At 47.3% G+C, this 14,826-nt stretch overlaps 1 protein-coding gene across 1 annotated transcript in view; it reads left to right on the top strand.

Moving 5' to 3' along the window:
* The window catches only part of LOC105709935 (fructose-1,6-bisphosphatase 1-like), a 35,158-nt gene that overhangs the window by 749 nt on the left and 19,583 nt on the right, over positions 1-14,826 (top strand). The gene's annotated exons all lie outside the window — the stretch shown is intronic.

The following is a 14,826-nucleotide window of genomic DNA, read 5'->3' as shown; positions in this document are numbered from 1 at the left end:
CCTGAGATTGTGCATTTCTAAGAAGTTCTCCTGTGGGGGGTGCTGCCCATCAGATACTGTTTGTCTACTGATCACATTGTGAGTAGCAAGGGGTCAGGGGGTGTGGTGACTCAAAGGACCCCTTCTTGTGAGGTTTTTTGTAAGTCACACAACATCCTTTGGTTTGTGCTGGTATGCACAGGTATTTTCTAGCTAACTGATCCTCACTTTAACTGAAGGATAACTGGGTTTTCAGATTGTCCATACACCTTCTAACATTCCCTACACTTACGTACGCTATAAAAATGACACTTGATCCTCATAGCTGACCTGAACAAATATAATCCTGCTACTTTGGTTCAGAATGCATTTCTCCATTTTAAAAAACTCTCCTCCGCCCCCCATCCCCAAATCTAGATTCCTTTTCTTACTGGTAGGCTGTCTGGCTTTGATCCTACAGTATGAATTGGCAGAAGTAATTTGTGTAAAGAAGTTGTATGATCACATTTGTTTTCGGATATTAAGCAGGCATGTTAAGGAAGGTGATGACTCCATTACTGTCACTTTTGGCCCCTCTTAGTGATACATTCCTAAGGATTCTTTGCTTTAGAAGCATACCCAGGGTAAATCTTACTTAAACTTTAATTTACAGCTAGAATAGGTGGCTCACAGTATTAACTGCCTTTGAGGACCACGGATATATTTTAAGAAGAGGGCTTGTCCACTGCACGTGGTGGGCCACACCTGTAATCCCAGCACTTTGGGAGGCTGAGATAGGAAGATAACTCGAAGGAGTTTGAGACAAGCCTGGCCAACATGGTGAGACCCCGTCTCTACTAAAAATACAAAAATTAGCCGGGCATGGTGGCAGGTGCCTGTAATCACAGCTACTTGGGAGGCTGAGGCAGGAGAATCCCTTGAACCCAAGAGGTGGAGCCTGTAGTGAGCCAAAATCACATCAGCACATTCGAGCCTGGTAACAGCATGAGACTCCATCTCAAAAAAAAAAAAAAAAAAAAAAAAAGAGGGCTTGTCATGTCTGATACTGTTTTAAAAATGTGTCAGTACCTTTTATACCTCTAGAGAGACTCAGAAATTCAAGATGTGTTTTGAGGTGTCCCACTTTCTTTCTTTTCTTTTTTTTGAGACAAAATTTTGTTCTTACCTAGGCTGGAGTGCAATAGTGCAATCTTGGCTTACTGCAAGCTCCACCTCCCGGGTTCAAGTGATTCTCCTGCCTCAGCCTCCTGAGTAGCTGGGATTACAGGCCTGCACCACTACGCCTGGCTAATTTTGTATTTTTAGTAGAGACAGGGTTTCTCCATGTTGGTCAGGCTGGTCTGAATTCCTGACCTCGGGTGGTCTGCCCGCCTCGGCCTCCCAGAGTGCTGGGATTACAGGCATGAGCCACTGTTCCCGGCCTGAGGTGTCCCACTTTCAAGTAATCTTAGTCGGCAGGACCTCAGATAGTGAGATTTTGATGGTGGGGCCTGGATGAAGCATGACAATTTTGGCTACATAAGATATGTGTATAATTTATTTATTTATTTTCAGATGGGGTCTCACTCTGTTGCCCAGGCTGTAGTGCAGAGGTGTGATAATGGCTCACTGCCGCCTCCACCTCCCGTGCAGAATTGATGCTCCCACCTCAGCCTCCTCAGTAGCTGGGACCATAGGCATGTGCCATCATGCTGGCTAATTTTTGTGTTTTTGTAGAGATGGGTTTTGTATTTTTAGTAGAGATGCGGTTTCACTATGTTGCCCAGGCTGGTCTCAAATTCCTGGGCTCAAGTGATCTGCCCACCTTGGCCTCCCAAAATCCTGGGATTACAGGTATGGGCCATTGTGCCTTGAAGATATGTATACTTTTATGCCAGATAGTTGTGAATACTAGGTTTTAAAGAAATGTTATCATGTTGCACTCATTGACAAAAATTTAAACCATTCAAAAGAACCTAAGGGAAGAGTGAAACCCACCCCATATCTATCCCATGGGGTATCTACTGTAAATAATTTACTGCTTATTTTTCCACACACTTTTTTATACTCAAATGAGTTTATACAGGAACATATATTTACATATGCCTATAAGCAAATAGCAGACAAAATGGGATCACACTCAGCACAAGTTTCTGTAGTTTACTTTGTCATTTAACATCATTCAAGGAACAGTCAGACATCTGCATCTGCCTCCTCTTTAACTGCTGTGTGCTGCTCCCCTGCACACATTATTGAGGTTTTTCTCTATTTTGGAGCTCTTAGGTTTTTACTAGTCTTTGGATATTACGGTGCTGTACCCTTGCAACTGGTGTCCATGCCTGGTTGTTGGGGTAACTGACAGGGAGGGCTAGATGCTGGATGCCGAGCTGATCCTGTGGGAAGTTCAGCATTCAGCCATTCTCAGTATCACATGTCATCAGGCAGGTAGCATGATTCTCAAGTCAGGCCCCCAACTTACATTTTAGTCCAGGTGTTGAAATGAAAAATGAGCGGGCCTGCAAAGAGCTTGTTAGTGCTGAAGACTGGACCTCGAAGAGCATGTACCCAGAGGTATGGGGTGATTGCAGATCTGCAGGAACCTTACTGCAGCCAGTTTAGGGAGCTCACCCATGATCATTATGGAAACATCAGGAATTTAAGCACAGAGACTGGTGTTCTGTCAGCCTAAAGTTGCTATTGTAGTAACGTTCATTGCTTTTATTAAAATGTTCACAGAAACATTGAGTTTTAAACTGAGAGACTCAACAGTCACCTAGTCTATCACCTTCTTGTACAGAAGAGGACCTGGAGACCAAGGAAGATGAGGTGACTTGGCGTGTGGCTGGGGTCTCAGGAACCCCAGCTTGGGGCTCTTTTGGCTACACCACACATCTCTTTCTTTATTTTTTAGAAATCAGTTAAAATTCAAACCTTAAATCTCATCCATTAATTACTTTTTTTGTTTGTTTTTTTGAGACACGGCCTCACTCTGTCACCTAGGTTGGAGTGCAGTGGTGCAATCTCAGCTCACTGCAACTTCTGCCTCCCAGGCTCAAGCAATCTCCCATGTCAACATCTAAAGCAGCTGGGACTACAGGAGTGCACCACCATCACCAACTAATTTTTGTATTTGTATTTGATTTTATTTAGTTTATTTGTTTATTTATAGATGGCAGTCTCACTCTATTGCCAAGGCTGCAGTGGTGCAATTTCAGCTCACTGCAACCTCCGCCTTCCAGCTTCAAGTGAGTCTCCTGCCTCAGTTTCCCTAGTAGCTGAGATTATAGACGTGAGCCACCATACTTGGCTAATTTTTGTATTTTTAGTAGAGATTGGGTTTTGCCATGTTGGGCAGGCTTGAACTCCTGACTTCAAGTGATCCACCCACCTCGGCCTCCGAAAGTGTTGAGATTAGAAGCGTGAGCCACTACACTTGGCCTAATTCTTGTATTTTTAGTACAGACAGAGTGTAGCCATGTTGGCCAGGCTGTATTTTTGATGTGAATTCAGGCTTAGATACCAAGGAGCCATTGCTTTGGGCAAGTGTGCCCTGTGAGCTTTCCCTCTGGGATTCTGGCTCCCTCCGTCAGCTCTGAAGAGAGAAACTGTGCAGATCCAGAAGAACTGTCTGCAGCCTGAAGTCAAGCAGATGAAGTCATGGTTCCACTGTCAAATTTGAGTGTTGTCCACTTTGTTGACATTCCGTTGGGAGAAAGTGGTCCTCCGGTGGCTTAAGCTTTTTTGTTTTGTGCAGTTGACTTCCCTTTGTATCTATTTCCAAATCACCATCTGAAGAATTCACTCTTTTCATTCAATTTAACAAAATGTTACTGAACATCTACCACATACAAAGTTCTAGAAGATGAGAGCAACACAGAGCTTACTCTGTAGGGAAAAGTATTTGTCATAATCACTTAGAATACACAATAGAGGTTTTGAAAGATGCTTTCATAGAGGTGCCAAAAATACAATTCAGGGCAAAGGACTGTGGAGCGCCAAGAATGGGCACGTACGGAGCAGCAAAAGGCCTGGAGGTGGGGCCACAGTTCAGGCTGGCAGTCACGCAGGGAGGTGTCCTGAGGTGGGAAAGTGTTTCTGGAAAAGTTACCCATTCGATTTGGCCAGAGCTTGGAATACTCATGGTGGGGCATTTCGTGGATGTGAAATTGTTCGTTCATTGGGGAAGCATGAAATGACAAGGGTGAACATTTTACACTTTTGAGGGTATGCAAAAGGAGAGAACAAGGATTTTGGAAGGTTTCTGAGTGGGGCAGTTGTGTGGTTGGAGACAAATCTGGAGGTGTGGCTGGAAGTACAGTCGAAGAGGGAAAGGTCAGATATGGGAAAACCAGTGGGAAGGGGGAGGTGTCAGTTGAGTAGCCAGAGAGCTGCAGCCTTGGAGGGGAGAGGAAGGATTTGGAAGAAGTCTGAGCATGGATTATATGAGAAGGGCCATGAGGGAGGTTCTGAAATCACTGGTTCTAATGACTGAGAGCAGAGCTGTGCCACCATAAAACAAAACATCACAGAAACAAAAACAAGGAGGAGCTGGCTTTTAGAGTCTGGGGAAGGAGGGAAGATGATCCCAACATTTTGGAAATGCTGAACTTGAGATGTTAGAGGGTGATCTGTGGGGAGATGCTGTCTAGCTGGATGTGCCTGCCTGTTTTGGCACCCTTGCCCTGAGGCAGAGAAAAGAGGAGGAGGTCTGGACCAGTTCAGCAGAACAGAAATGTGCAGGGCTTCAGAGCACGTTCTGGAGAGAGATGGAGCCGAGCTTAGAGTCCTGGCTCTGCCATTCAATGTCCGTGAGGATTGGGCCATTGATGGGACCTCGCTGAGCCTGTTTCTCCACTTGTAAGACAGAGACAGCTGTTTTTTCAACTTCAGAGAATTATATGAGGATGAATGGAGTTCACTAATTCAGTGCCGATGTTATTAATATCCTTGTTTTCCTGAAGGCTATTTTATGTTTTTTGGTAAACTTTTATTTGAATATTTTGTTCTTCATCCCTTAGCAGTAGTAGCCTGCATGCGATCAGCAGGGAGAGAGTCCAGGTTAGCACATTACATATTACAACAATGTTGCACCCAAGAGTGGCTGCAGGGAATGTCCTCCTATCAGACTCATGTTGTGTTCAGAAGAGTTACTTTTACATATGGGGTCCTCTCAGTTGTTTGACAGAAGAAGTAATAAAGAGCTTCAGATCCGATTTTAGAATGGCAGGTCAGCTAATACATGTTTAGGCTTATCTTCAAATTTGTAGTTTTTGACTTTAACCTTTTAGGAATGTTACCAAATTTATTTTATGTTTCTTGAATTCTCTTCTCCACATGACCAAAGAGTGAATTACAACTTCATTTCCATAAAAGAAGCGCAGCCAGCCATGTGCCATCCTGTTTGCCCATTTTGGCCCATGTGCATGTAACAGAAGTGAGTATCTGTGACCTTTGAAAGCAGCTCTCACTAGCGCCTCTTCTTCAATGTATTTCTGAACCCTTGGATGTTCCCAGCTGGGCAACAGCCAAGGTTCCGTGGTTGATTACCACGAAATCAAGCAATAAAAAGCCAGTGTTACCTTTGACTTTAGTGATAAGAATTAAGTAATAATCTCCCTCCCTGTTTGTTGAGCCAGGTGTTCTGAACCCGAGTCTGTTTTTTTGTGTGCTGTGTGAAGTGTTGCTGCTGCAATCCTGTTGCTCAGTCACAGGGACTTCGGGAGGAGATGGGCCTAAGAAGCAGATCCAGGCAGCCCTCGAGGGCTTTAGTTCTGGCAGCCTCTGGTTCCAATCCTTGTGTCCTTCAGTGCTTTAGAGGTGCTGTGAAAGGCAGCCTCCCCCAATCTTCACCAATCTGCATGTTCAATGTCACAAACTTCATGGCTGTGAAATGGTTCCTTCTGTTTTAGAAACCATTTGCAAACTTGGAAAACAATGCTAAAATGTAATAAAAATTTCCAAGGATTTCAAAGTACTGGCCACATTAACTTATGCTTCTTAGGTGTTCCACATCATATGAACTAAAATGACTAAGAGCTTTTTAAGCTTTTCATGAGGTTTACGGTAAAGAAGAGATATTATAGGCAGTTTCTCGAGTTGAGTTCTGCTCCCCAAACTCCAGGAAGAGCTCCTTCATGCCTTGAACCCGGGAAGAGAATTGCTTGAACCCGGGAAAGGTTGCAGAGGCTTCAGCCCTGCCTGGTGCTTTTTCAAATAAATAATATCCCCGGTGAGATTTTATCAAATGTAAACTTGGAGCACTTTTTTTCTTTGTCCAGTTCCATATTGGCCATCCTCCAAGATACTGCCTGCAAAACTGGTTTAGAGATACCTCCCCTTCCCCCAAACCTCCAAGTCAACCGACGCTTACTTAGTGGATGCCTGCAGGGCTCTGTTAAGAGCCACGTGTCTGCCTTGGTGGGGAGGGCTGTGAACCCAGTGCACCATGTGCATTATCCAACATCCCCACAAACCTGGCCAGAAACAGCCACTCAGGGACTTTGCACAAGTTGATGGCGGTCACGTCATCAGTACAAAGCAAAGGCAGAATTTGAACTCAGGTCTTTCTGGTGCTGAATTCTTGCTTCTCCGCATGGTCAAGTGATGATGCCAAGGGAGTTAGGGGTGGGAATGGTAACATTTCTTGCACACTTGCCTATGTACTGACACTTTTCTGACCACTTTACCTGTATCAACTCAGTTATTCCCTTCTCTGTACACTGTGAAGCAGACACACTACATTCCCATATTGCAGATGAACCAGAGGTCACAGATGCCGATTGACTTTCCCAGGATGCTGAGCAGAAGCAGAGCTGAGTATAGAGTCCCAGCCTGGGGCCTTGACCATTACGCTCTAGTTTCCTGATGAACTGGGCAGAGGGAAAGGCCAATGCATTTGTCTAATGCTAAGTTTGCACAGCAAACACACTTTTACCAAGGAGCTATGCTAATCTGGAGGGGTTTTGAGTCTTGGATGGTAGAGGTTATGCAGGCAGGCATTACCAGTACCACTGGATCTAATGGAGTTTATGATCTTAGCAATTCCTGGATCCTTTTATTACTCTCTAAATTTATTCATTCATTCACGTTGAGAACTTACTATGTGTAGGCATTGTTCCAGGTGCTAGGGATACATGGTGAACAAAATACTCTTTTTTCCAGGCTCAAGAACTGGTAGGTCTTTCTTCCTCCAGAGGCACATTCAGATGTGCCATGCTTATGCAAGAGTTTCAGTCCCCTCGGAGAATACACTCAGTGTTTAGCCAGTGCCCTGCGACTTCTCTTCAGACCTCACTAGAAAAACCTCAAGCTGCCAGTAAGTTTATAATTGTGAATGTCCCAGGTGGAGGGCTGTTTGTGGGAGCTGGCTGTCCTCAGGATGGCCCAACAGGTGAGCTGCCAGAGCTCAGAGGCCTTCCACTCTTGGCATTCTTGTACAAAGCAGGTTGGGCCCAGTCCTCTAAGATCAGGGTTTTAGATGGCATTTCCAGGGGTGGCAGCCCTGTCTGTGCCCTCCCTCCCAGCAGCTCCTAAAAGAGAATGGGCCATTCCTAAGGCCATGAAGACAATGTCCCATCCACAAAGGTCATGCTTCCATGCCTATGGGCTCTCCCAGTCCTCTCTCAGTGGTGGTTAAGAAAATAGACCCTCCCCACTCCAACCCAGGAGTGGGGGTTATGCGATGTCACAGATGCTGGTGTCTCACTCCTGCACACATTTTCCAGGCTCCTGGCACCATGGAGGATCTCCTGGAGGCTGGTGTCTTCAGCTTTGGGCTCTGATCCATCCTCATTTCTTTAATTATCTGGCCTAACCACCCAAATCAGTTAACAGGTTTCCATTTTCTGGGCTAAGGCTTGAGAGGTGAATTAGTTCCTCCAAGAAGCCGTGGTTTTATTTCCAGAAGCTGCCCCCAGATCAACAGCTGTGTCTATTTACTGACTATGAATCTGTGAGGGGCCCCAGCAGGACCCATGCTAATCAGTTCTGCTTTTTCTATATTAAAAAAAAAACCTTGGCCGGGTGCGATGGCTCACACCTGTGATCCCAGCACTTTGGGAGGCCAATGTGGGTGGATCATGAAGTCAGGAGTTCAAGGCAAGCGTAGCCAACATGGAGAAACCCCATCTCTACTAAAAATACAAAAATTAGCCAGGTGTGGTGGTGGGCACCTGTAATCCCAGCTACTGGGGAGGCTGAGGCAAGAGAATCTCTTGAACCCAGGAGGCGGAGGTTGCAGTGAGCCGAGATCATGCCATTGCATTCCAGCCTGGGTGACAGAGAGAGACTCTGTCTCAAAACAAAGAAACAAGCAAACAACAACAAAAAACCTTTCATTAAAATTACCCAATAGATTGCATGTAACTATATACTTGTTATATAAACTTAAATCAAGATATAACATGGAACGAGATTTTAAAGTATGTATAAATATAGAATAAGTTATAATTAGTGTTCCCTCATCATTGTTCTCTTTGCTATTCTCAGGAAAATCTCAGCTTCAACTTAGATATATGGAAATCAAATATCTGGGTCTTCTGGAACAGTGCGATTTAAAAGCATGTCCTAGACCAGGCGTGGTGGCTCACGCCTCCAATCCCAGTAATTTGGGAGACTGAGACAGGTGGATTATGAGGTCAAGAGATCAGAACCATCCTGGCCAACATGGCGAAACCCTGTCTCTACTAAAAAAATACAAAAATTAGCTGGGCATGGTGGCACACACCTGTAGTCCCAGCTACCCAGGAGACTGAGGCAGGAGAATTGCTTGAACCTGGGAGGTGGAGGTTGCAGTGAGCTGAGATCGTGCCACTACACTCCAGCCTGGCACCTGGTGACAGACTGAGACTCTGTCTCAAAAAAAAAAAAAAAAAAGCATGTCGTAGAATTTTTGGCTATGGTTTGAAAGCCAACCATTGATTCACACATGCCTGGAAGTAGCTTACATTTGTGCAACGCTGTCCCCTGATTTGGGGCTCTGGGGTTCTATGCAGCCGGCCTGGTCTCCTTGTTATGTGTGGGGCATTTAAATTCTGTCACCCGCAGTAGCAGCCAGTGGTTCTCTGGCCTCAGCAGGTGCCCGTTCTCTCACTTGCTGCATGCTACTTCCCAAGAGAGGTCTCAGGCCACTTTCCTCCTTATGCTCTGGCATTTCTCCTCTTAGGCCCAATACAGAAAAGGTGGAGAAAACCTCACACTGTTGCCTTTCCCCTCTGTGATAACTTTTTTTTTTTTTTTTGGAGACAGAGTCTCTCTCTGTGGCTCAGGCCAGAGTGCAGTGGTGTGATCTCGGCTCACTGCAACCTTTGCCTCTTGGGTTCAAGTAATTCTTGTGTCTCAGCCTCCTGAGTAGCTGGGATTACAGGCATGTGCCACCATACCTGGCTAATTTTTGTATTTTTAGTAGATGTGGGGTTTCACCATGTTGGCGGGCTGGTCTAGAACCCCTGGCCTCAAGTGATCCACCTGCCTTGGCCTCCCAAAGTGTTGGGATTACAGGTATGATCCACCATGCCTGGCCACCTCTGATACTTTTATTCAGAAAACATTTCCTTGGCAGATCAAGTCACTGGCTCAGTCAAAACTGCCCTCCCTGCCACTGCATGATCAGCCCCCGACTGCTACTGACTCCTTTTCTGGCAGCGGGGGAAGCAGGGAGTAGGGGAGGGAGGTGGGGGAAGGGAGCTGACCTAGAGGCTCACAGCTCACTCAGCTCAGCCCATGTCTTTGCTGTTTCAGCTGTTCCTCTCTCTCCTTTGACTGTAAGGCACAGTTGGGCTGGGGAAGGCTTTGTTGGACAGGGTTGTATGATGGTTTCCCATTATCACTGCATCCTCATTTGCTGCCTTACCCCATCCCCAGAGAGCAGCAAATTGGGAGCTAATCTAGAAGGGAGCCAGGTGGTATGTGCAAGGCTCCATTCACATCACATGAGGGTACTTGGTGTCATCACCTCTGGTTCATAGCTGCCTCCTGGAAACACCTTCCAAGGCAGGATGGGCTTCCGACTCTGCTGAGCTCTCCTGGAGTCTTTCTAGAACTTCAGGCCGGGGATCACAGCCACTGCATTGTCTAGGGCTCAGGACTGTCTCACCAGGACCGGAGCTCCACACCTGCTATTGACTCTAGGCAGGTGACCCCGACTTCTCTAGGTGGTGATTGGAATATAGAGTGAATGCTCTTGTTACTCTGTCCTACAGGGTCTTTGAGGAATGATGACTGATCAGCAGGCAGACATTTATTATTTCTAAGGGGACTTCTAAAAGCTTATGGAGAAAATAAACTGCATGTGCTCTTCAGCTAATTAGCTCCTCGGGCATGTTTCTGAGGGCTTCTTTCCTCTGTTAGAATCACAGAGGCCTTGCCTGCTTGTGGCTTTTCATTGACCCGTGGAAATGTGTTACCTCAGGGACATCTGAACCTTTCTTAGGGTCGCTGAGCTGTGATGTGGGAGGCTGGCTGGAGCCTGCGTCTGGCCGTGCAACCCCAACAGGAGTGACGCAGGGCAGTGTGAGCAGCACAGGGTGTGGCCAGCTCAGCTCGGAGGAGACCCAGGGACATGACGCACACTGGACATCATTGCCGTCAATGTGGCAGCATTGTTGGCTGGCAGCTGGGGAATTTATTCTCTTGACCCACTGTTTCCACCTTAGGATCTTTTACCTGCACTTTTCTGGAGGGTTTTTGTAGTGCCTGGGTTAATCAGGAGAAGCCTTCCTGCAAGGCGTCTTAGCAAAGTTACAAAGTACATGACATTGAGCTGGAGGGGCCCACAGTCATCTATCTTCACATGTCTTTTATGCTTCAAAGACAACTGGAGGATAGCTGGAGAAGGGTCCTTCCTGCTAGAAGAGGGGAGGGATGCTTCGTGGGGGGTAAAGAGAAGAGGCATTCCCAAGAAAGGGGCAGGAACCAGCTTAACACATCTGTCACCACCCAGTGGTGTCATGGAAACCTGAAGCAGGCAGAGCCCATTGCCTGTCATGGTTTGGTGGACACAGGTGGCCCCATCCATGCAGGAGCAGAGGGCCCTGTGTGATCTGGTGGATGCAGATCACCCTGTCCATGCAGGCAGTGAGGGCCCCACGTGGCTTGGCTGATGCAGGTGGCTCCATCCATGCAGGTGTGGAGGGCCATGTGTGGTCTGGTGGACACAGATCACCTGTCTGTGCGGGCAATGAGGGCCCCACGTGGCTTGGCAGATGCAGGAGGCCCTGTCTGTGGAGGTGCTGAGGGCCCTGTGCCATGCATCCTTGCAGAGTGCGGTGTGGCCCCACAAGTCTCCCATCGGGAACAGGGTGTACCACTTCTGTGGCCCTCGGCTTCTCCGTGTTGGTTCCTTGGTGTGCCAAGGGTAGGAGCCATCTGAGACTCTTGGAGTGGCAGTGGGGAGGCCTGGTTGGTGGTCATCATTTGCCAAGTCTCCCCCCGGACACTGACTGTAACCCCTTGTAGGCCAGGACATGATCTAGGGCAACAGAAGTTGCTCCTCACTTTAATCTGGCTGACTGTTGAGTCTGCAAGCTCGGAAAATGCAGTCCAGAGCATCAGGAAATAACCTACTTTCATTTGATCTCACGAAACAAGTCATGGTGCCCCTGTGTTTGGGACACAGTTATGGGACAACTTGTCTCTCCCTGGCTGGCGGGGCTAACACAGGAGTACCACAAATCAGAGCCAGCCTTACAAGGACTTTCTCCCCTGGGTCTCCTCTTTCTGGATTTAGATGCTTCCTGGATCCAGGCATTACAAGAAAAAGACCTCAAGCTTTACAAAATTACTTGTATAAATGTGCACATAGTACCCACTCCCCTCCATTTGGAAATATGTGAAAAATGAGCTTACTGTTTCCTTTGACTAAATTGGTAACATATAGCTCTTCTCTGGAGTCATTACTAGCTGACTTATTTGGGCTCATTTAGGGCTTTTTCATTTCCTCCCATTCTTTTTTTTTTTTTTTTTTTTTTTGAGATGGAGTTTTCGCTCTTGTTGCCCAGCTGGAGTGCAGTGGCGTGATCTCAGCTCACTGCAACCTCCACCTCCTGGGTTCAAGGGAATCTCCTGCCTCAGCTTCACAAGTAGCTGGGATTACAGGCATGCACGAGCACACCCAGCTAATTTTTATATATTTAGTAGAGACTGGGTTTCACCATGTTGGTCAGGCTGGTCTCGAACTCCTGACCTCAGGTGATCCACCTGCCTCAACCTCCCAAAGTGCTGGGATTACAGGTGTGAGCCACTGTGCCAGCCCATCTCCTCCCATTCATATGAAAAATATCAAAATACCATTCAACTTGAATGCCCCCTTTGCAGTGAGATCTTCCGTACCATCTGAATTAACCGTCTCTCCTCTCATCTCCCTCTCCTGTCATCTTGTTTGTGTTTTATGACAGTGAGCACCTGCCACTATCTGATATCCCTTTTTCATTCCAAAACATTTCATTATGTGCTTCTTGTTTGTCTCACCCCAATAGAATATATGCTGTATGAGGGTGGGGTCTTATCTACTGGGTTCCGCACTGTAATCCCAGCACCTAGAACAGCTCCCTGAGCACAGCAGGTCCCCAGAGAATATTTGTGGAATAAGTGAGCACTCAGACAGCTGTCTAGGAAGCTTTTGAGTAAAAGAGACCATAGCCTGAGTGTTCCTGAGGAAAGTGCCTGAGCAGATGGGCTTGGGCCAGAGCGTGATAGTGCCCTTTCCTTCCGTACCTGCCTCAGTACCTCATCCATGTCCAGTGCCTTCGGCCCCTCTGCCCAGCCCCCACCCCAGTCCCTGAGCTGTCCCTGTCCATCTGCACCCATTAGTGTTAAGCCTATTGTGTATGTCATCTCATGCAATGACATGGGGGTGGACCTCAATTCCCTCTTTGGACACATGCAAAAGGGAGGGTGGCTCAGAGAAGGTGGGTGGGCCTGGGAACTGAGGCCCAGCCCTGGCCTCTGCCTTGAAGCCCTCCTTCTCATCCATTGGTGCTATTTGTCCCCTGGAATCAGAAGTGACTTTGACAGTGGGGTTACATGGTGGCTCATGTCTGTAATCCCAGCACTTTGGAAGGCTGAGGTGGGCAGATCACTTGTGGTCAGGTATTTAAGACTAGGCTGACCAACATGGCAAAACCCTGTCTGTACTAAAAGTACAAAAATCAGCTGCTACTCAGGAGGCTGAGGCAGGAGAATCACTTGAACCTGGGAAGTGGAGGTTGCGGTGAGCAGAGATCACCCAACTGCACACCAGCCTGGGTGACAGAGTAACACTCTTGTCTCCAAAATAAATAAATAAATAACAAATAAAATTTAAAAAAATAATAAAGAAGTGACTTTGACAGTAGAGCTCTCAGACTGGGAAGGAGAGAGCACTGCTGCTACTGGGGCCCCTGAGGGAGCTGCATTTGGCTGGTGGGCCCTTCCGCATCCCTCCGGCCTCCCAGGTTTTGGCTGCCTTCTTCCTCCATGAGCCCTGGCCTTACCATTGGGGTCAGAAAAAGAGTATGTGGAAATAGAATCAAAAGCCCAGAGACACAGGGTCCAGTTCCAAGCTCATGAGATATCTTGGTCTTTCACTCATGAAACAGGAATGATGGGTGAAAAGAGAAGCAGTGGGAGGAGGGCTGGTGGGATGAGGCATGGTTTGCAGGCTGGAAAGGGAATGATGCCAAGAGTGGTGGAAACGCGCTGACAGGTGGGTCCAAGGAGACAGCTGGAGCTAGCTCCTGAGACTGTCATGTGGGTCCGGACCAGGTATGCAGGTTTGGACAGTTTGTAGGGGTGGCTCAGTTTTGCCCAGCCAGACACAGCAAGTTATGTTTTGGGAAAATGCAGGAGATGAAGCAGTCACAGCCACTGACGCAGGGACCATCAGCTCCCAGGTGAGTGCCCTTACCACACACTTTCAGCCACTTGCTGGTGTCCTCAAAGTCCCATCTTTTCCCCTTCCCACATTCAGGCTCTTCTTGCCTTGCTCTGTGCATGCATCCTTCCTGTGAGACGTCTCCCTCTTTTCTGTGTTCAGGGCAACCCCAGGCTATGCCACTTCTCTAAGTTGGACAAGCTAGGCTGCGTTTGGACAAGCCACTTGGATTCTGGGAGTTCTGCAATTACTGAGTTGCAGGTAGCTTAAAAATAGTGAAAACTGGCCTGGGTGCGGTGGCTCAAGCCTGTATTCCCAGCACTTTGGGAGGCTGAGGCAGGTGGATCATGAGGTCAGGAGTTCGAGACCAGCCTGGCCAACATGGTCAAACCCTGTCTCTACTAAAAATACAAAAATTATCCGGGCATGGTGGCACGCTTCTGTAATCCCAGCTACTCAGGAGGCTGAGGCAGGAGAATTGCTTGAACCTGGGAGGCAGAGGTTGCAGTGAGCTTAGATCTTGCCATTGCACTCCAGCCTGGGTGACAGAGCGAGACTTCATCTCAAAAAAAAAAAAAAGTGAAAACTCCAGGATCCCTGCAACTTCCATGCCCTCGGACTCCTGCCAGGGGCCCACGGTGTCACCAAGAGAGCCCTGGCCTGGGAGTCAGAGGTAGCATCTCCCCTCCACCCTGCCTTTGTGGGGAGACCTACAGGAGTCTTGGGGTCTAAGTTTTCTCCTCTATAAAATGAGGTGGTGGGGACAGTTGATTCTTTGTTTCTTTTGGGGTCTTTTTAGTTATAAAGCCATAAAAGTCCTTGGCTTGGCTCACAGCTTGGGTTCCCCTGACCCAGGCTTCCTTGGTTGCTGAGTCTCTTAACTGATCCATTTAACCCTTGCATTTTGGGGGCCAACATTGGTTCTTTGTGAGCAAAACCAAAAACACCCTCAAACTTTTTATGTAGAGAGCACTAATAAACATACTACAATAAACAGATTTAAAAAATTTCTTGGGGGC

The sequence above is a fragment of the Aotus nancymaae genome, unplaced genomic scaffold (assembly GCF_030222135.1).
Source record: "Aotus nancymaae isolate 86718 unplaced genomic scaffold, 86718_ANA_hifiasm-v0.15.2.pri h1tg000018l, whole genome shotgun sequence".
Lineage (NCBI taxonomy): Eukaryota > Metazoa > Chordata > Mammalia > Primates > Aotidae > Aotus > Aotus nancymaae.
This window is presented reverse-complemented; position numbering and strand designations above follow the sequence as displayed.